Genomic DNA, 22,297 nt, shown 5'->3' with positions numbered 1-22,297 from the left:
TTTCTGCATTGGCCAGAGGGGACATTCGAAACTGGGGACATGTAGCACTCCTGTTTTTCATTTTAATTTTTTTCCAACACTTCTGTGGTATTTTCCCAACATTTGTGTGCCAGCAAATGAGGAAATCAAAGAGCTCATTTTCAGTTACCAGGTGGTATTACTGTAGGGTCATTTGTGTAAGGATAGCTTTCAATGTGTTGTTATTGCTTTTTCATTGTTTGTTTGTTAGTAATTCCTGCAGCCTTTTGCCTGCTACTAACCTTGAAACCCAAACATCTTTTGTATGCCTATCTAGGAATATCAGTGTCAGACAAGACAGGAAAATAATTTTGAATATTGTGAGTTTTTTCTTTGTAATGAGTGTTTTCATATGTGCAAGACTTACTTTTTTCACATATGTGTATGGAATGGAGATATCTAATGTTCTCATTAAAGAAATTGTAATGGACTGTGATCAGGAACTGAAACATTTGGATTTTTTTCTTATATTAGACCTGTTGCAAATCATTTAGAGAAACTTTAAGAACATGGCTACTCATCTGTTGAAAATGGGTTTTTAACTTGTCGTGATGTACTTGTGCTTGCCAAACTCAGATGACACAAGATGTGGAGTGACAAGGAAACAAATGTTTAAGTGAGAAAACTCATGACTTGATCAGGAGTGCTGTCACTGGTATCATTACTTACCAGCAAAGATCTTTAATATTGGCATAACCTCTATAACTGTCAGTGTTAGTTAATCCTACCAGAGGTAGGTAGCTAATCCTACCAGATTAGAGTCATGAGAGGTCAATCTGATAGAGCACTAGAGGATCCATCAGAGAGCACGTGGATGTATGAGACCTTGTTTTACAGAGAGTGGAGTGTGAAAGTCACTGAAGAACATCTTGTGCTCAGAAGTTGTCACACTCCACCGTGTGTAATTCACCTCAGTCACATGTTTATCCCCTTATTTAAATTTCTTGCATTTTTTTCCTGTCATTTTCAATGTTTGGAATTTCCTTCATTTTTCCCTTGTTGGAGCTGAGCTCTAGCAAAGGGGAGCATTTCCCACTTATTCTTCCGGCACTTGCCTGGTACAGCAGTACTTCTCTTGGGAGGACATTTTATCTTAAGCAAATATTGAATTTCTGGGATTAATATACCAGTTGGTTAGGAAACAAACCAGGCCAGTTCCAAGAAGCATTTGCTTATTGATAGCAGGTGAGATAGCTAGTGCTGATTGGATCTTGATGGCTTCTAATTATAGAAGACTAAATTATAAATATTTGCAATCTAAAAATTTTGAGTCAGTACTTTGGTCCTAGCCTCAGTAAACATGGTTTTTTAGGTATTTTACTCCTACCTAACTGCATGGAATACTGAGCATGAGAAAGTCAGATACAGATGAAGATATACCTGCACAGTCTTGAATGTGACATCAAGATGAATTTAAGTCAAATCCTGATGCAAAGGTAAAATTACCAGACTAAGATCTTTTTTGGTAGTAGCTAAGTTTTTGTCTATGTTTTCATATACTCAGACAAACTATTGCTTTTGGCTTTTTTTTCTCTTTTTTTCGTTTGAGAACAGAGTTGCACATTCATGAAAAGAAGCAAGGAACTGCTTGCTGCCTTACCTATTCATGCCATAACTGGATTTATTTTTGCGTGCCCTTGTTGATGTTTATGACCACCTGAATTTTCCTGGCTTTTAGTGGGAGTTAAGCCTGTAAAGTTCTCTGGGTTTAACAAACAGCAGCCACAATTCCTCTCGTGATGCCTAATTAAAGTCAAGAGGACTGGTAGAGTTTTTTTCCTCTGTGGCCATAATCCCTCTCACATTTTGTTCTGCCTTGGTTGTATTGCACGCATGTGGCCTATGAAAGTGTGTGCAAGGTTATATGACAGACTTTGACTATGGGGAGTGAACATACCTGGCAGTGGGCTCCACACAGCTCAGAAGCCTTGCAAACTCCTTTGCTTTCTCATTTCAGCTAAACCTACCTGTAACATCTATGGAGCAGCCAAAGGCATCTCATCAAGTGGTTGAACCTGACCAGTGGGTCTATGAAGCCCATGTTACACGATTCAAAGAAGTTCAGAAACTTTGCTGCACTTTCCTCTATTGCAAAGTGACCAACCCCTTATTAATTTTGCTCTTTAGTGGACATGGTGGTGATGGATTGAATGCTGGTCTAGATGATCTTAGTAGGTTGTTCTGAAATCTTAATGATACTATGATTGTATTTTCCCTCTTCAAAACATAAGCAGCAAGTGGGCTGAAGCTGAAAACATTTATTGTAGTAGTTCACATTGGCAGAAGACCTTACCATTCTTGGGTGATGTTCACAATACTGCACAGCCCCTTCCTCCTCCAAACACACCCATTCAGCCAATCCTGTAGAAAAACAATCTGTTCATGTCACTACAGCAGAATCAAGTAAATTTCACGATGAGGATAGAACACTATAATTTCTATCATTATTTTGGATAAGGAGATGGCAACATGGCTTACAAAGTAGCCTACAACAGGGTCCCAGATGCACTGCCATAGTCCTCAGAAGTGGAGACAATATGTAGGATTCACCCTTCATTGTAAGAAATGCTTGTATACAAGCACTCATCACTTCTTCTTCCAGTCATTGGCTCAGTAAGAGAAATTGTTTCTACATGTATCTCTTGACTCTTAAATAGTTCCATATTATCACGGCTATAGGTATGCTACAACTATTTCTCTGTGTTGATACTTCATGGCTGAGTTGATTAGCTTTTCTCATCCCAGTGACCTAATGACTTCCTGAATGGCATTCCTATTGGTCAAAGCCAAAATAATTTGGAATTTGTATGGGAATGATTCAAATGTGTGGCTATGGGAAAAAAAACCCATAACAATCCTCCTCTAAAAAATGCAGACGTCTGCAGTGTAATCACCAAGGGTTGAGATGATCTTCCATATAAAACTCCTTGTAGGATAGAGACAGAAGTAGGCACTTAAAATTAGTTTGACTTCAGATATTAACTTCATGAACAGTGTTCCTAACTGTATTGGCTAAGTTAAATATGTCTCCCTGGGCTATAAAGGGAGCTTCAGATGACTGGCTCAGACAACTTCGTCTGCACTGTAGACTCTCTAAAGTTAACTGAAACTCATGCCACTCTGAATACTGCTTTACCATTACAGTCGAGGCTTCCAGAGACTTAAGTTTCTTCCATGTTAAAGGAAGAGTTTGGTGTGAAAGCCTTTAAAGTCTTCTGGAAGAATCTGGAACATTTCCCTTTTCAGAGCAGAGAGTGACACTGGGGAAATCGTATTCCTCCATTAGTAAACATAAGCTGTTTTGTAAACTGTGTAAAATACTGTAGCTGCAACTAAATAGTCCACATTACACTAACTTTCACCTGCTAAGGCTTTAATTTTTCACAGCACAGTTTGGTGAGCAGCTTCTTATTGAACGAAAGGCCCTACATACAGAGAAAAATTATGGTGCCATCACGGAGCAATTCTTCTTATTGGCTGAATGACTATAATTCCTTCCATGAGCTGTAAAGCTACACATATGGCTTTACTGCCTCAGAGTTATTTTAATAAGGATTCCCCTTAGGGCTGTCCAGACGGCAGATGGCATCGTATGTGAAAATTAAACTCCTGAACTGAGGCTCCAAAACTATTACGAGGCTTATAAAATACACCTGGAGGCTTTAGGTGAAGTGGGAAAGCCAGGAGGTTCCCAGTGCAAATAGAAATTGTTGAATGCACAGATAGAAAAGGTCCCTTTTTGTTTCCCAGCATTAACCCAGTGACTGACTTGTCTCAGACTTGTTTTCATAAGTCCCAGGGCAGAACTAAACGCTCTCTCATTTCTCGAGCTGCTGGTGCTTTGTGCCACATAAATTTAAAGACAAACCACTCTTTTCTGTTGTTGTTGTTGCTGCTGCTTCAGTTCTGCTTTAATTGCTGGAGAGCCACTGTAGAGATGGTGCATAAGCAAAAGTTTTGCAGTGATGTTTGAAGAGTTTTCCCTTCCTCACAAAACCTAAAGAGTCTTGGAATAAGCAAATAGACAATGAATAGGGTCTGAACAGAAGAGAGACAGATGATATCTGAGCCCATCAATAGTAGTAGTAGTCTGCACTGCTCTACATCATTTTCTCACCCAGAAATGCTTTTCTGCCAAAGTCTGTGCCTTTATCCCTCTCCTTTCACCTTCTTCCTGCTCATGGTTAATTGTTGGTTAAGCATAAGGAGTGGGAGGTGGACAGCAGCAGATGTCTGCCCAGACCTTCAGGCAGTTTGCAGTGCCTGTGACTGTCTGCTTATGAGCTGCTCCACAAATTAATATTCTTTGCATTTTGTATGACTTAGAAATATTTTGAGCACAGCAGATCTTCCAGAGCACTGTGGATTGTGCTGAAAATTGTGGGAAAAAAGAAAAAAGAAAATGCTGAAACCAACTATTACTCATCCTGCAGTCAGCCATCTCTCACGTGAACCAAGAAAATGTTCCTGTGAGGATGGAGATATAAAATATAACATTCCTACCACCTTTTACAGCCCACACTGGCACTAGACCCTACTATAAGTGGTGTGATGGAGTTTGTTTTTCAACCTAACAGAGTATTCCAAAGTGGGATTTAAGACTCCTAAATTGAGATGCCTACACATGAGAAAGTGCAAATCCATAATGCAGTTGCCTTCAGCTGAGCTAATTTACTATAGCTCCCATTATAGTCAGTGAGAGAACGCTGTCTGTACATGCATAAAGTAGCTAAACTTTCATGGAAGTCAATGGAGTCTCAACAGCCAGTAATCACTGTTGCTGTGGGATGTCTAGAGACCATGGCATACTGCAGTGTAGTCTAATGCAACTGCTTTGCAAGGCAGGGAAATGCTAACAGAGGCACTGAGGTGCTGGGGTTCACCTTAAATCATTTTTAGGAGACAGAGTAGGATGCAGCGTCCACAATTGCATGTCCACATGGACCCTCAGTGTCTGAGCAATTAGTAAAATCAGTATGTATCTGAGACATACCCACAGTATTACTATGTTCTTTGCTTGAACCTAGAGATCTCCTGTGTAAATGTCACAGGGTATCCCTTCTACTCTCATCACCACAAAGGTGAAGACAGCCTTTAAACTCTCTGTCAGCCCTCCATTTGTGTGGGTATTTCAGACCCAGCTGGTTTTATTTAGACAGGTGAATCAAGCAATTACATGGATTTAGCAGGGATGCTTGCTACACTCTGGTGCATTGTTGACTAGCCCTTCTCTGGCTATAATATCAGCCCAGACGCCAGCTCTCTTGCAGACATCCACATACAAAAACAGTGTTTATCTTACTCCATGAAATCAGTCCCACCACCTACTGTGCCACACGAGTGGAGCAGGTGAAATAAACTCTTGCTAATATCTCTAGCCTCTTGGAAACATGGAAAATCAGGATTATACTCTCCTAGATTGAATGCTAGTTTGCAAAGAATGTTAAGTGCATTGGGTACACCGAAAGGAACAGAATACATAGAAAAGCATCACCCACGTCCACAAAATATTATAGTCAGCTGTCAAGGCCTGTGTCAGCTTTGAACAGAGCCCGTGTTTATTAAATGTTCCTGACTTGACTTGTGGGTGTGTAAATATTCCCACTTCTAAAAAGTAAATCTTGAAGCATTCACCACTGCCATTGTCTTGTGAACATGAGGTGCACTCAAAGTCCTTGTCAGGAGTAGTTTTCACAGAGGGTATATTTTGCTTCCTGAAAGGATGAAGGGTAGTTCAGTACAAGTAGCTAAACAGATCTAAACTTTTCTTTCTCTAACCTAGCTTTGGGTAAATGCAACATAATTATCTATTGATGAGACAGGTATTCTGGGCTCCCACATTATCAGCATAGAGAGGTAGCCACTTTTAGATGTGATTCCACAGATCTGTTCTAGACTTCCATTTTAGAAGAGGATGAATCATGACTTAAACTCTTATCGAACAGCACTCCATTGAATCCTTCTTTCACTTACCTCCTTTGGAGCCAGTACCCCTGCCAGAAGAAATTCACAGTGAAAATCAAGGAAGATTTAGGAGATTACAGCAGTTAGTCTTCTAGTCATAAACCAAGGGAACATCTCCCTTATAAACTGGGACCCATACATTAGTGTTAAGATAGGGAAATTTCAATAACAGAAAGCAGAGGGAAGTAGTGGTAGGAATGAGAGACCATTTCTTTTAATGCCTGATGGCTATTTTCAGTAACGGTTTGTTGCTGACATCAATAAAGAGTTTTCCAGAAAAAGTGAAACCACAAATTTATGCCTTTCTCATCATTCCTTCACTGCACAGGAATATTCCCCCCTCTTTTAATTATCTCCAGATAATATCCCCTCCCCAAAGGATGGCAGTGCATTTGAGGATTCTTCAATGGGAAGAAATAAGCTGAAGTGACACACACAGAACAGACAGAATAATGAAATCTGAGGGCATAAGATTTCACAGAAGATATTTCAAAGGATGTGGTTTCCACAGAGACATTCACTGTTTTTCTTGGCGACATTGTGCATTAGTCTTCTCCACACTCATTTACAACTTACTTTTTATCTTTTATCTTTAAATATGTCCAGGCTTGAAGTGGTAGAGGAGAGGGCATGCCGTGAAAGCACATTTCTACTTTGAATAGCAAATTTCTCAGGTGAAATGCCCATATTTTCCCCATAAATGATCTTTTTGGAATCTTGGGGAGTTTGGTTTTTTCAGCTTACATTGTGCTTGATGAACCAATGCTAATTTACAGATGAACTGACGTGGATTTGAGCAGATTAGTGCTGTAACTGAACAGCCTATACACCTATGATCTGTACACCTACGCATATACATCGCATTGTCCATACGTTTATGAAGCTTAAGCTGAGGACATCAATATCTTCATTGTGGCAGTCAGATGACATATGTTCAGAATTATCCAGGGGGCTTGATTTGGTGATAGACTCAGTGGAGGTATAGAAATTAGGCTTTAAAATACAGCTGAAGGAAAATGGATTGCAAGTCCATAGAATTTTTCTCCCTTTGTTTTTCCAAGACAGAGTACAAATCACGTGCCACATAAAATGATGTATTTACAATTCCTTTAGAGCCATGTGCCTTTATAGCAGCGAAGGGATGAGATCCAGCATGAATCAGTGCTAAATGATAGAAAAGTCTCACAGCTTGAGGCTCACGCTGTTGCCCATGGCTTTACTCTTCCCTACAATACAGGCCATGATTTATGAATTGGTGGATCCATACCATGGCCTTGGTTAACCAAGTTGGGGAATTATGATGTGGGAGAGACTTAAGTATCTTATTTGTAGGCTGGGAGCATATTACCTTGCTGCTCTGTGCATTCCTATTGAGAAGGATGAGGTGACTTCCAATCTCCCTGTCCTGTGCCCTTATCATACAAAGTCTTTGAGAAATTGGTCTGGTAGAGACCTATACTTGCTACCAAGTCTCTTCATCTTCTTTATGCAGGGACAGTTTTACCTGTATCATTCCTGACACTGTCTAATGCATTCTTCATAGTCTACCAGCAGTGGTTTACTGGTGGCTCAGTACCTGGCTCCAATACATCATGCTTTGTGATGCTCATGGATTCGTAAAGGTACACAAATTCTTGATTTACAGTAAAATCAAAGTGAGTGAACATTCACAAAAATATGTGGGTTTAACACTTGCACCTCACTTTCTCTTCTGGTAAGCATGGATAATGACCTTTCCCTAGGACACAAGGGAATTTTGTAAGCAAGAGTATTTAAGACTTAGGAGGCTCTGTTCCGATGAGAGTCATGGGAACATCTTGATCAGACACAACTTGAATTCCCCTTTACTGCTCGGTTTTACCATCATGTGCCAGCAGAACAATCCTAATTCACTGGAGATATTTGCTCGAGGGCAAATAATGCAAGCAGTCTATTTTGAGCAGTCTATTTTGACTTTCCACTAGCAGTATTCAGAGCAGAGACTTTTCCTTGACACACTTGCAGGACTTGCCAGGAGAAATTCCAATCCCCAACATATTTTATGCACCTAAATAAATACCATAACATGAATAAAATTCATTAGTAATTGCTGATTGAGTTCAAGCCCCTTCAGTTTTGTAGGGGAAATGTTTTATTATAAACTTCTGTGAAGTCTATCCTCCAACTTGGTTAGTGACCTGAAAAAATTAAAATATTTCTGGCAGTGAAAAGTGCTAACAAGTGAATACTTTTCCATATTCTTTTCTAAGCATACCATATTTTACTTTACCAGTAAAATACGGCTGTTTCTGGAGTGAGAAAGCAGTAACAACCCAGTAGCAGTACTCTATGTTTTTATAGTGCCAGCTACCCAATAGACTCAATAGGAAAAGATCATCATTCTGTGCACCATTCAGTTTGCTGGAAAGGGTTTCTTCTGTTGTTTTAGCTGTGCTCTGCTGAATTGTCCTGTACTGTATAAGGCTGCAAAATATCTCCAGTGTGAATGAAGTGAAAGTCTCAAAAAGGATAAAGAGAAAGTTCAACAAAGGCAGAAGACCAACGACCGAGTATATGCAGTTGAACTATGAAACATTAAAATCTTCCTTTGTTGTTTTTTTTTTCTAGTTAAAAATTTAAACAATGTCATTTTAGATATGTTCTTAAACCATCACACTTTTAGCTGTTTTAAAATGTGTCTGTTCCTTTTTATTTTTAATTATAAATTCCTGCCCAGAGTAGTGTGACCTTTCCCAAGAAAGGCTCTGATGAAACTGGTGCATTCGAATCATACAAAGCTGTTTGGGATCATGTTAAATGGTGGGAAGTTACCTTTCCAAAATTTATTAATCCAAATATTGAAACAGAAAGTGGCTCTTCTGCTAACGTAAACATTCTGAAAACTGGAAATTGAATTTTAATCCTATGGGAAATATGGATAATTTATTACTTACAGACCTTCAAAACATGAGGGAAAAATCCAAAGACTCAAATATTAATAGAATGGACTTCTTAAAATTTAGGCTTGAGAACACTGATGAGTTTCAGATCAAATGAACAGGGACCTGGTATCTTCCCTAACTGTTGGAGTGCCTCCTAGGATCTCAAGTTTCCTCTTTTCTATTGTGAGCAGCAGTCTCTCCAATCTCCAAAATGCCCCATAGTTGTTTGCCATTTCATTTCATTTCAGCTTGAGCTATAGGAAAGTCTTCATTCTCATTCTCATACTGCACTAGTTCTATTCCCATATTTTTTTTTTATGGGGGAAAAAAAAAGTTAAAAGGAAAAACATTTTAAAAAAATCAATTTCTGTAGTCATTGCTTCTTTGGGAATGTTCAACATTTTCTTGTAAATCCCATACGTATTCATTTGACCATGAGCTATATATGTTGGCCAGACTTCAGCTGGTGTATCCCCTTTGACTCAAACTTTTCCTAATCATAGAATCACAGAATCACAGAATGGCCAGGGTTGGACCTCAAGGATCATGAATCTCCAACCCGCTGCCACATGCAGGGCCAACGACCTCCACGTTTAATGCTAAACCAGGCTGCCCAGGGCCCCATCCAACCTGGCCTTGAACACCTCCAAGGATGGGGCATCCACAACCTCTCTGGGCAGCCTGTTCCAGCACCTCACCACCCTCTGGGTAAACAATTTCCCCCTGATGTCCAACCTAAATCTCTCTTCCCTTAACTTAAAACCACTTCCCCTCATCCTAAACATATCAACCATTTCAAAGAGTTGATTCCCCTCCCCTCTGTAGGCTCCCTTTAGCTATTGAAAGGCTGCAATAAGGTCACCCCGCAGCCTTCTCTTCTCCAGGCTGAACAAGCCCAGCTCGCTCAGCCTGTCCTCATAGGGGAGATGCTCCAGTCCCCTGATCATCTTCGTGGCCCTCCTCTGGACCCTCTCCAACAGCTCCCTGTCTTTTTTGTACTGTGGGCTCTACACTTGGATGCAGTATTCCAGATGGGGCCTCACAAGAGTTAATGTTCCCTTTGTCTTTTGTTTTTAATTTTGTGTAATATAAGAGAGAACACCTTCTTGTCACATGAGCAGTTCCTTTCCTGCCAGTCAGCCTAAACTCACTACTGGTAGACTTATGACATATAAAAATTGTTGATGCCCTATTCTAAGTCAGCCTTGGAAAAGAAAGGTCATCATATTTCTCCTTAATCCATCATAGTATCTCACAGATTTGAGTCTTGATGACTTCTAATGAATGCTGTATGAAAACAAATAGTTATTCATAGAGAGGTGAAATCAAGTATTCCTTTGCAAATCCCACCACCTTCAGCAATGAGCTTGTTGGAAAATCGCAGAAGCAAAATCAACGTTTAAAGACTTCTTCCTTACTCTGCTATATCTCTTTGTCTGATGCCTTTTGTCAAAGAAGTTTTGTCCCACAAATGCTCATGCATGACAGAGTGTCCATTCTTAATGTGCTTTTCTGATACCAACAAGGTGAGCGCAATTTGAGCTTGGTACTTAGACCTTGGAGTAGAAGACAGGAAGAAGTGAGGACCATCCTTGTAGACCTTCCACTTCAGAAGTCCCTGTCACCTTGTGCAATAGAAATTGTTGCTGAATTATGGCAGACAAGTCGGGCAGCAGCTGTACCATTAGGGGATGAATGCTCAAAGCCCTCAAAGAAAATTCTTCCTGTACTGTCTTTCTGTTTAATCCTTACCCACACTGCACTTAATGTTCCTGTTTGTTCTCCTGCAGTCCAGGAGACTTGGTTCTTCCCAATACGGAGACAGTCATTTCAAAACTTATATAGTAACCACTTCTTTTCATAGACTTTGCAGGCAAGATTTGGTGAGCTTCCCAACACCGGTTAACAAATGAACAAGAGCAATACACTTATGTGTTCAGAACTGGATATGATGTGACATCTAAACTTGTTTTTCTTCTAGGGATATCATGACAAATTATTCTCCTCTTGTTTATCTCAGCAGACTCTGCAAAGCCATAAAGATTATTTGAGTCACTCTGGATTTGCTGTGGGACAAAAAACACAGGATGTGGCCAGATCCAGCAAACATACTTTTCAATCAGATTTACATAAAATCCACTCCTTCACCCGCCAGACACACAAAAAACAAAATAATAATCATATCGAAACAGAACTGATTGTGAAACCTCCTTTTGTCCTGTGAGAATTTCAGATTTCAGAAGTTTTACCATCAAAACTTGGTAATTCTTGCAGATCAGTAATCCGTGAAGAATTCACCATTGGTGTTTCAAGATATTTTTCATGCTTTAGGTCCTTTTAATAATGGAAATAATGTAAAAATAGAGTAATAAGCAATGCAAAAGCAAGAGCTATTACAAAGCAAAAATTAAACATTTCCTTCAAAGAAACTCAAAGCTGTATACAACAATTTCAAAACACATTTATTTATGCATGTGTTTATGCACGTAGTTATTTACTTATTAAGAACCTGAAGGAAACAACTGCAGCTTGGTGAATCAGGCCTCTTTCTAGGAAAATACATTAGCCAAAAATTCTCAATGAATTCTAATACACAAATTCCATCGTTCCTCATTTCCCAAACATGCAACTGAGAGGAAGAGAGAAAAGAGAGAAATTTGTGAAGTGTTGCCAATGGAATGTAAAATCCCAGTTTCAAGCTCTTTTTCTTTCTCTGGTGACCTAATTTGCTCCTGAAAACCCTCAGCCCCACTCTCAGCTGCTCTGCAAGGGATGTTCTCCGCATGCAAGGACATAGGTCTGCTTGGATGTCTTGTGGAGAAGGAGTGGTAGTGGAAGGAATTAATGACTTGATGTGGTCTACAAGAATTCAGCATGAACCTGAACCTCACCAGGCATCCAGATCAGCGGCCTGAGCAGAAGAGTAATCATCCTTTCAATTCTTGTTCACTGTTTGTGCTTGTGGGATAGCACTGTATACACTACAAAGTAGTTGCTTCTGCTTTCCCCCCTTTTTTTTTCTACACTTTCAACCTATTCCTAACCTGATTGATTCAAAATGCAGAAGGAAAATGGAATGGAAACTTTCTTATTAAGTAGTTTTTGGGAATATTTGAGAGAAGTGCTCAAAAATTCCGCTGCTTTGAATTTTCTCTGAAATGAAGTTAGAACCCCAACTATAAATCAGGCTGGATTCTTTTCTAAATCTAGGTTTACATTCATCACAAAATCAGTCATTTGCTTTGACTCTGAACAGAGAGTCCAGGATTTCCAGACCACTTAGACACTCTGTGATTGAAATGGTTGTCTGTAACTCGGAACTCAGACAGAATGAGAGCTTAGTTGCCCTTGCTGTCAGTATTTCTTTACCTCTTCACAAAATAGACAGAATTTTCCCCATGTGATCAAAGGATCTTTAGATATCCAAACTGCATGCTTAATCCTGGAGCAGGATGTCCATCCATACAGAGGTAGCCCAAAGATGCAGCATGATGAATCAGGAAGGAAATGACTCCATGAGTTTTGAGAGGGAACCCAACCCACACATCCTCCAGCAGAAAAAAAAAATCACATTTTGCAGGTTTATTTTCCTGGAAAGCTCAGTTCAGAGACCATTCGAATTTAAATAGTCTGTTCAGTTTGAATTGGCTTTCTACCAAATGCTGGGCATTTTCTGCATCGGACTAATTTCATTATAGAGAACATTAAGATGCTCTTTTGCTCAAATATTTTCTTTAATTCAGAAGATGGCAGAAATCATAGAATCACAGAATGGTCTGGTTTGAAAAGGACCGTAATGATCATCTAGTTTCAATCCCGCTGCTGTGGGCAGGATTGCAAACCACCAGACTAGACTGAGCAGAGCCACATCCAGCCTGCCCTTGTATGCCTCCAGGCATAAGACAGAAATGACATAATCAAAAAATGAAAACACGGAGCCTAATAATTAGTTAACTAATTATGGACTTCGTCATGGGATTGCTCTATGGCATTTGAAGGAAGATGCCTGTCCATTACGTTCTGTTTGGCTTAAAAGTTCAGATCTAATACTAAAAATGTCTTTATGTGCAACAAGACAATGACTGAATATTTCCACATGATAATAATAGGCAGTGAAACCCATGGAACTGCATTTTGCTGACCTGAAGGAATGCACATTAATGGCAAAAAGGGGAAAACTGCATCTCTGGAGAGTGAATCAAATCCTTCTGGATAAAGTAATTATAAAGAAAGGAGCAACCAGTGGGATCTCGGTTGCATTGCCACAGTCATGCTCTTTATCTTGACTCTCCAATTCAGACCACAGAGAACCTGTCCTGAAGACATATGATCAGATCTACTCTCCTAAATTCTGAACTAATCAAGGGATAATGCATAGGTTGGAAAGACTTCATTTAACCTTACTTTTCAAAAATCATATATTCTGAAGAATACTTAAGTACAATGCTTAAATGAAAACACAGTATTTTTCAGACTCTGCTTGGTTGTGGACAGATATTTCCAATTCAGACGTAAGTATGCTTGATGCATAATGACACACTGAAAAATAGGAACACGGAAATTGAACATTTTAAGGCAGTAATTCACCTCAAAGAAACTCTTTTGTAAAAGCTGACCTCTTCTGTCAGATAATTACAAGGTCCTTTAGGATGACAAAGACTTCAGTGAAGAAATTCAAGCAGACTTGTATCTTCTGAAGGGCAGGAACCTTGCAAAGAACTTAGCTCATCCTGAATCACGACCTAAGCCTGGAAGGAAGCAAATCCTGAAGGCTGCTACAGTGAGGGAAACTGGAAACGACCTCTTGTTGTCAGATTTCACTCATTTGTTTTAACCCAGTGTTTCCCCAAGGCTGCAGAACAAATTCCTTCTGTGAAGGAAGTGCTCGTGCTAATCCAGAGGTTCAAAGCCTGTATGAGGAAATATAATGCTTCCTCCAGGGACTTTTCAGAGGAGAGTGGCTGACCACAAGAAAACAAAAGCTCCTGCAGCTGATCGTAAGCCTATGTGAGAGGGCTGTTGAGGAGTCACCTAGGAATGACTGCAATTCCTGTTTATGAGTCAGCAGGGAGGGAGCAGCCCAAGTCAGATTTTGGGAGACGCCTGCACTGTATGCTTCTTTTCAGACCATGGGAACTCTGCAGGGAAAATAATGAGATGTGAGGTTGAGGAATGTGGGAATTCAATGTTCTGTAGACCATGCTTATTAGTTTCCTGCTAGGCATGACGACACCTGCAGCAAGCAGAGATGTGAGCTCTGATCCAGCATTGCTGTGTCATGTTAAGGTAAGGCACTTTGACTTTCTTCCACATCTTGGTCTCCAGAGAGAAAAATCTTGTGGGTGTGAATTGCCTCCATCTCTGTCTGTGTAATGTCTATTTTAGTTGAATTTTCTTTGAATTTTCCCAGACAACTGTTAGATCAAACCTAAAATCTCATTCCACTAAGAGAACATAAGTTCATTCCACTGGATTTAAAGGATTTTCTTCTAAGCATCTTTACCCTTCCCAACACAAAGCTAAGGGCTGAGGCTTCAAGTGGAACTCCAGTTCTTTATAACAAAAAGATTCAACCCATCTAGATGTGCTGGTTTGATTGTGGATATCTTCTGAACTGGTATATTTCCCTAGGTAACTGGTACCATGTCGGGGTGCTCTTACACTTTAAAGCACAGATAAATTTGTAACATCTGAATAGAATCATGATAAAACATGTCAGGAAGAGTTTTCAAGAAAAAGCAAACCTCATTCTTTTGTTCTCCTTACAGAATAAGCTGGACACCTGCTTTCTAACCTGTTAAAACCTTCTGTTTTTAGAAGCTCCCTACAAACTTTGACATGTGTAGGTTGGACAAAGAATTCAGTTCATGACTGTTTGAGAAGTATAGTGATGATATTTAAGAATGTTTTGACTTATTTATCAGCTTTGTCTTCTAACCTTTCAGACAATTAACCTCTGTTGTTTTGTTTTATTTCTCTTTTTGTTTCATTTTTCTTAGTTTTGGTTTCATCTCAACATGGATTGAACATCAAGGGAAAATTATTCTCCCACTTAGCTTTTATGCAACATGAACAAAGGTGTTAGAATGTGATTTTCAGAAAATAAGTCGTAATAGTTCTAAATCAATCTGTGATGTCCCCATTGGGATTACACAGGCTGGTCATGTCTAGCTTGAAATCTGGGCTGAAACCATTACAGCTCAATTGAAATAAAGTTTGCAAATGTGTTTACTCAGACTGAGATCCATGGAACACAAACACCCCAGGCCTAATAGTGCATGGAAAATAGAAAAAGCAATTCCTACTCATTTACTATGATAAATGATCACCTCAAAATCCTAATGGCCGTGGTGTTCTATCAACATGTTCAGCTCCTATCCAGCATCAGGTGGATGGTGGTGGTGGATGAGTGCAGAGCTCAAATTGTGCTCTGAACAATTTGTTCAGGTTCTGGATAATTTAACGAGCTTGATTAAATGCTAAATAAATATTGGTTTTGCAGTTTGCTCACCAGATTTGCTCTTGGATATGAGAGGCTACAAATACTGTTGCACTGGCAACAGGAACAGTTTAAAAGATCTGTTCAGACTGTGATGAAAGTGTTTGAAGAAAAAAATTTTGGTGGAATCGTGTTTTGCTCTAATGAAAACCCTCTGTTCTGCAGTAACTGAAGAAAATCAGCAAACTCTACTCCTCACAACTTCTATGTAATTGTCAATTTAAAGGAGGAAGTCACTCAACAGGCCCTATGTAACAGGTTACAAGCTAAGATAAGCTCACTTCTTTCAATTTCATAATCTTTGGTTTTGATAAAATTTTCAGTGCTGAAGATATCTGGATGTATACACATAGTTTAGTAGAATATAGTTATATTTACTTCCAATTTTTGCAAATGAGGGACTATTCTTGTAGTGCTCACTTCCTTTGTCTTCACTATATGCATATGTATTTTTGCAGTGAAATGTATGCACACCCACAAAGTTGTGTCAGTGAGTGCCTAGTTCATTTTTGCACTAAAAAGCCCTCCCAGTGCTTTCAGCTTCAGTTGAAGGAGATAGAACTTCAGATAAGATACTATCCACTTTGTCCTGGGCAAATTTGAGTAGTAAACTGTAGAAACTGTGGTCAGTATTTGTTTCTTTAATCCAGCAGCTGTCTTGTGCTGTGAAATCCCTATTCACAGTGGGTAATGATTACAGCTTCATAAGATAATGCACAACCTTCATGCCCTTCACACCCTTTTCTGCTGCTTCTGCAGTTAGTTCAGCATTGTAAGACTGCACGCTCTCCTTTACTACATGCACCAATCTTAAAGCTTGGATAGATATCAACTTCTTTCAATTTTTTGTTGCTTCAAATTCAGTGTTTTTGATTTTTTCCTGTATGTTAGTGTAAAATAACTTCACTGGAGTAATACCAAATCATGGCCAGCTTATGAAATGTCTCCTACTGCTCAAGAATGAGGGATATTGGTTTATACTCAGAAATAGGCTCCATGTGTGTTCTTAGCAAGGAATATAGAAATGCTCAAAACTGCAGTTTTTCATTTTTTGGAGTGTTCTGCTGGTCCTCTTGGCTTTTCCTTTGCCCCCTGAATATCCTTTGCTACTGAACTGAAAGCTGTCAGGCATTGAGCATGGGTGAGTTGTTCTGAGATGCCCCAGAAGAGGGCAATCATGTAAATCTAGTGCTAGGCATCAGTTCATTTCTGCTTACCATGTTGAAAAAAAATAGCAATTTCTAAGACATTCAGTTTAAATGTTCCTTTGGCTCTGAAATGTCAATGGCTCTGAAAAGTCCATAGGTGGCAGTGGTGGTGGCCACTTCTGAAGGCAATGGAACAGTTTTTAGATCTGGCCTTAAAAAATATGGACCAAGACTCATTCCTGTCTTGTATATTACAGTCCTTCTGATGAAGTCATATTGGCACAATAGTGATGCTTAGTGAAATGTCTGTCTTGTTTGGTAGAGTTGTTATCTAATTGTTTCTTTGGAGGAGACTGAGGATGCCACTTTCAGCAAAATGCACAGGAACACCCCAAAACCTTAAAAAGCAAAGCCAGGTGCCTTACTTGTGCCAGCAGTGCTGTGCTGAGTGGCTGGATGAGACATCTGTGTTTGTCATCACCATTAACGTGTAGGATGGCTGGTAATGTTTTCTCAAGTCCTGAATCCTCAAAGAGAAAAAGATGGTTTATCTCTTAACTGGGAGCTTCACTGGAGTTTCATGGTGTACATGTACACCTACATTGCAGACAGTTGCTTGACGCTGCCCAGATTTCAGTCTACACTGACAAGTGAATAGGTCTTCACGCTTTTCATACGTCTTTTAGATGTGGAAGACATCTTAAAAAATGGGGCTCCAAAGCACAGAAAGTGTCTCCCGAGAGACTTCAGATATTCTAATGTTAACATGATGGCTGTCCTGTGCACATTCAGATTTTCTCTAGCATTACAGTGAAGGGCTCACCACACAGCATATACATCACTTACCAAATTACTCTGTTTCATGTAGCAGACTTGCTGCCCTAGAAAAAGAGTTTATATATATATCCTACATTTTTTCTAGCACTTCTTATTCCAGTCCTTGATCCCTCAGTTATGATCCCTAGTCCTTGATCCCTACGATAAGATCTTAATTGCAGTTCCAACACATAGCAGCTAGCTACTGTCCAGAGGCTGGCATCCTCCGTGTAGAGGTTAATTCATGACCCTATTGCTGTTTCTCTCTTGGGACTTGGTGCTTATACCAACCATATCAACCAGCAGCTGGGAAGGTTTTGCTTCATGAACACTGTTCTGTGTCAAAAGAAATGCTATCAGATTGTTAGGTTTAAGCAGTTGGATGAAATGCAACTGCCCACCATGTGTGAGGCTGAGAAGGAGTCCCGTGAGTATTAATGGTATCTCAGTGCTGGATTTAGGCACCTAAAACCAGCAGGACCATCAGCTGTGAGAACTAAAACACAAGAACTCCTTAGGGCTGCATTCATAGACTCTGTAACCAACCATCCTGTCTTTGGATCTGGGTCTGGAGGGTCAGCTCTTTTGATCAAAGCCACACACACTGTCAAAAGTATTATTCTGTTTTCCTCAGTTGGGCAAGTTGCCCAAACTGTGCCCTCATTTATCCTGTAATAACCTTACAACATCAGCAAGTGCCTCCGTGGGGATCTGAGGATATTTAGCAACTCTCAGAGGGGACTGAGATTTTGCCAGGCCTGGCCCTAGAGCTTCATTTTTCTACCAGAAACACTTTTTGGAAATAGAAGCTGTCAGTAACCCAGATGGGCTGAAGGTTGATAGCAATTTGGTTTAATAGCTCCTTGTGGCTGTTTTTTGGTTTTTTGTTGTTGTTGTTGTTTTTTCTTTCTTTCTTTTTTTTAACCTCTGTTTCTTAATTGAAATGGAAAGCAAAAATTCCTGTCAGCATGCATGCATCTTCTAAGATCTGCCAACAGCACCACATGGCACTCATCACATCTCACAAACTAGAGCTTCTCTGACAGCCTTCCTGGGGTTGTTAAGAGGAGAAGATGGTACAGGCACTTCTACATGTCATAGAATCATAGAATCATTGCTCAGGTTGGAAAAAACCTTAAACATCATTAAGCCCAACCACAACCGAACCATACTACACGAACTCCAACAGCCCTCTGCTAAATCCTCTCCTTACTGAGAGCTGTAAGACACTGGTTGGAGTTAGAAAGGAATGGGTGGGAAGAAAGATCTTCTGAGATCACAGCAAGATTTACAAGGGTATTTTTCCCAAGCTCGAAATAGATAATTTCCATAAACTCCATGCAACAAATAATGTGAGGTCTTGTGACTGCGGAATGTCTCCCAAGAGATGTCTGTCTGCTATGAACCTGTTAAATGTCCCTCAGTGATTCATTTTGCATCTCCAAGCCCCAGTTTCAGCATTTATAAATTAAGCAGAATGGTAACAACTTTCCAGTGTTTTGAGGAGTATTTACAATACAGTTCAACACACAAGACTGTTGGCAAGTTTTTTAATTCTTTCTGCTCTCCAAATGCTCAACTGCATGCTATTGGCTTAACATTGCCTCTGCACCAAAATGCTGAGAATGATAGGGTCTGCGTAGTGCTTTTCTAAGGGGAAAGAGGGGGAGTAAAAAGAATAAAAGAGTGACCCAAGAGGCGATGTTTGGGAGTTGCCCAGCTGTGTTTCTAATGTTGTGTCTCAAATGCTGGTCAGATTCCAAAGGTAGAAGTTCCATCCAACCCTATCTGGAAGGGAAAAGAGCCACTGTCAATAAATACGTTTGGGGTACTTTCTCTCAATGAATTTGGAGAGAACCTCTTATTTATTTTTTCAGGGAAGTTTTGAAGCAAGCCAGCTACAGGCTGCAGCTGGGGTCAGGACTGTGTTTGCCAGCTCCCTGAAGAAAAAGTTTTCTCTGGGAGTTTTATCTAAGCTACAAAGCCCATTCTGAACATGGTGTCCAGACCCAGCTGCTATCTTATCTGAGTTAGGAGAACTCTCTATGGTTCAAGTTATAAGCAAGAGGCTGGCATGAGAGGGCATGCCCTGAGGATGTAGAGATGAGATGTGCCATCCATATGAAGAAGGCCACCTCTTCTCTCTCTCATCCAAGTTCTGTGGACTGTACTATGAAGAAAGAAAGAACAAGCAAAGTTCCAGGACGTGCAATGAGAGTTTGACTGGAGAACCATGAACCTGTAACCTGATTTAGGTGACATTTTCCCAGGATGACTCTCGTGCAGCAGTCAGGTTGGATTATCACAGCTAAGCCCAGCTCAGGGCTGAAAATTTACAGATTTGCACCATTATCTAGAGGAAGATTTTCCATGCAAGATTTTCCTTTGCAAATCTGCACCATCAGTGCCTTCCTTGACCTTTTTTTGGGCCTAGATCTTGGTTGTGTTGAAGCCAAAGAGAGGTTTTGCTCTTGGCTCCAGAGAGGTTAGGCCAAAGATCATACCTCAGTGAAGTTTCCAAGCCTGAAAATGAAACAGAGCAGTAATGCAGAGGAATTGCTGTTTTCTATAATTGCCTTCATTGCTGACGTTCTATTTTTCTTCAGTCAATCAACTCCTGATTTAATTATACTTTTGGGGGCCTATGGACACCAGTGTTTGCAGGGCTGAGTCCCTAAAGCATTTACAATTCCGCCTTGTTTTTAAATGGACTAAATTGTGTTGCCTGTTAAAACAAATTCACTTGTCAAATCTCTTTCTTCAACAGCCTTGCCTTACACCTCGCCTTGACAGTGTAATAATGTCTGAAAAAAACAACCTAAAGGCCACTTTCTAGCTACAGTCACCCCTCAAATGAACAGCAGTAAGGAGGCAGGGAAGTCAGAAATACCAACCTGCACTCTGGGATAGTATAGCAGTGCTCAGGGCCATTTGTATCACTTGCAAAGACTGGGGAGAGTAAGTGAGCTTCATGCACTTGAGAAAATACTGGAGAAAAATAAATCAAGGGGAACTGATGGAAATAGTCCATGCATATTATTAATGGGAGGAGACAAACTGTTTTCTCTATCTTCAAGGTCTTTTCCAACCTCAGCAATTCTATGATTCTATGATTCTGTTGTCAGTGTGAAGTTTGGGGCTCTGGGATAGTTAGGCTGCTTGGCGCATGATAAATCTTCTGCTTTACCCTGTCTAGGATTTGAATGTGTCTCTCTGGCCCGGAAGATGTGGTCCAAGGTTTCTCAGCAGGGAGAAGGTGGAGGTGGGGGAGACATCATCCTTGGAGGTGTTCCAGAACCATGGAGATGTAGCATTGAGGGTCATGGTCAGTGGGCATGGTGGGGATGGGCTGGGGTTGGACTTGGGGGTCTCAGTGGTCCTTTCCAACCATAATGATTCTGTGATTCTAGGATTCTATGATCATGGCACTAAATGCAATATTCATGGCATTAAGTTCTATATAAAAGGAGAGAAAGGATTAAAGTCTTCACGTACAGAGAGAATTAATATAGGAGGAAAGTGATTATACTGGCAGATAGCACAGTGAAGGATACAAACACAAAGTGTTTGTAGACATTCATGACAGAGCTGCACTTTTAACTCATATGCCTTCATGTGTGAGCAACTGCTCTAATAAGGAAACTTGCAGCAGGAAAAGGAGGTTGAAGTTGGGAGAGTGGAGAGCACTGGACCAAAGTGAAAGTATGCATTTAGGTGCAAAATCAGGTGATTTGGACTATGATATTTTTTAGAGTCATCCATGCTGCGATACTTGGAAAGGTGCCCCTGGTCACAGCACAAATAATGCACTAAGTGAGTTGTGTTACAGATCCTTCCATGCCCCATCCAGCCTCTCTGTTCCTCTTCACCTTTCATCCCTGTCCCTGCAAGGCAGGTCAGACTGCAGCAGGTTCTGCCCTGTACAAAAAAACAAACCTACTGGGATCTCAAAAGCATGGGATGATCTTTGTGTATCTTTGTGACAGCAATGGGGAAACTGAGGCACAAAGAGATTACCTGAGATGCCTAAGCTAATTTAGCAAAATCAGAAAAGAAGTCTGTTTTCTCCTGTATCCCAGTCAGATAGAAATGAAGGCTTAAAGTCTGCATTATCATCCAGTTTCAAATGCAGCTGTAATGTACAAGAAGAGGGGCAGAGCTCTGAAGACCTGACATGACCACATCCTATGACCACATCTGCTGTGCGACCTCCTCAACTGCCATCTTTTTGAAGCCTTCTCTTCAAGACAGAGACCCAAAGAACTGCCACACACACAGCACCTGGAGCAGCCAAAGAGTTAAATCACTTCCCATCACCGTTTGTGTGGGATACAGAAACAACTTTTCCTACTGCATCCGCAGCTGCCAGCAGAACTCGGTGACAGCTTTATAAATCGCACCTGAAGCAAATAAAAATGCCACGTCCAGAATGAGCCCTTATCTCTTCTTGTTTGTGTTTGGCTATTTTGTTTCTAAAGGTCACGGGTAGAAGCAGAAGGAGCCGTCACTGGGTGATGTATGTTGTCTTTGGCACGGAGCGACTGATTTTCTGTTAGGGCACAGTAACACAAATGTGAATGGAAGAAGTGGGGGAGAGAAGAGGTGAGAAAAACCGTGAAGCAAGCAGTGAAAGAAAAGAAGGAGGGAAAAAAATAAAAAGAAAAAAAGAAATGTATTTGCAATAGCCTCCAAAATACATGGAACACAAAGCAGCTGTTAAGGAAAAAATGGGAAGAACAGATGAAAAACAAAGCGTTCAGCCAGTTCTAAGTTTTTTTTTTTTGGTAAATGATGGAGAACCATATTATTATGTGTCCAGGAGGGAAAAATTCCCTTTTGTCTGATGCTTCTTATATCTCATCTTAACCTACTGTAGAAGCTCCCCACATACATTATCAGGGGTCATCATAAGAGAAAAATGTGAGTTTACT

General features: G+C 40.3%; 1 long non-coding RNA gene across 2 annotated transcripts; it reads left to right on the top strand.

The window, feature by feature from the left end:
* Positions 1 to 1,313: 1,313 nt before the first annotated feature.
* LOC128086633 (uncharacterized) lies at positions 1,314 to 21,799 on the top strand. Of its 2 annotated transcripts, none has more exons than XR_008209448.1 (3): positions 1,314 to 1,454; positions 20,563 to 20,628; positions 21,487 to 21,799. It is a non-coding gene; the product is annotated as an uncharacterized LOC128086633 (long non-coding RNA). The 2 variants fall into 2 exon arrangements; XR_008209447.1 differs by having other exon boundaries at positions 20,563 to 20,691.
* The last annotated feature ends 498 nt before the right edge of the window (positions 21,800 to 22,297 follow it).

Source organism: Tympanuchus pallidicinctus, unplaced genomic scaffold, assembly GCF_026119805.1.
Source record: "Tympanuchus pallidicinctus isolate F22 unplaced genomic scaffold, pur_lepc_1.0 scaffold3, whole genome shotgun sequence".
Classification (NCBI taxonomy): Eukaryota; Metazoa; Chordata; class Aves; order Galliformes; family Phasianidae; genus Tympanuchus; species Tympanuchus pallidicinctus.
This window is presented reverse-complemented; position numbering and strand designations above follow the sequence as displayed.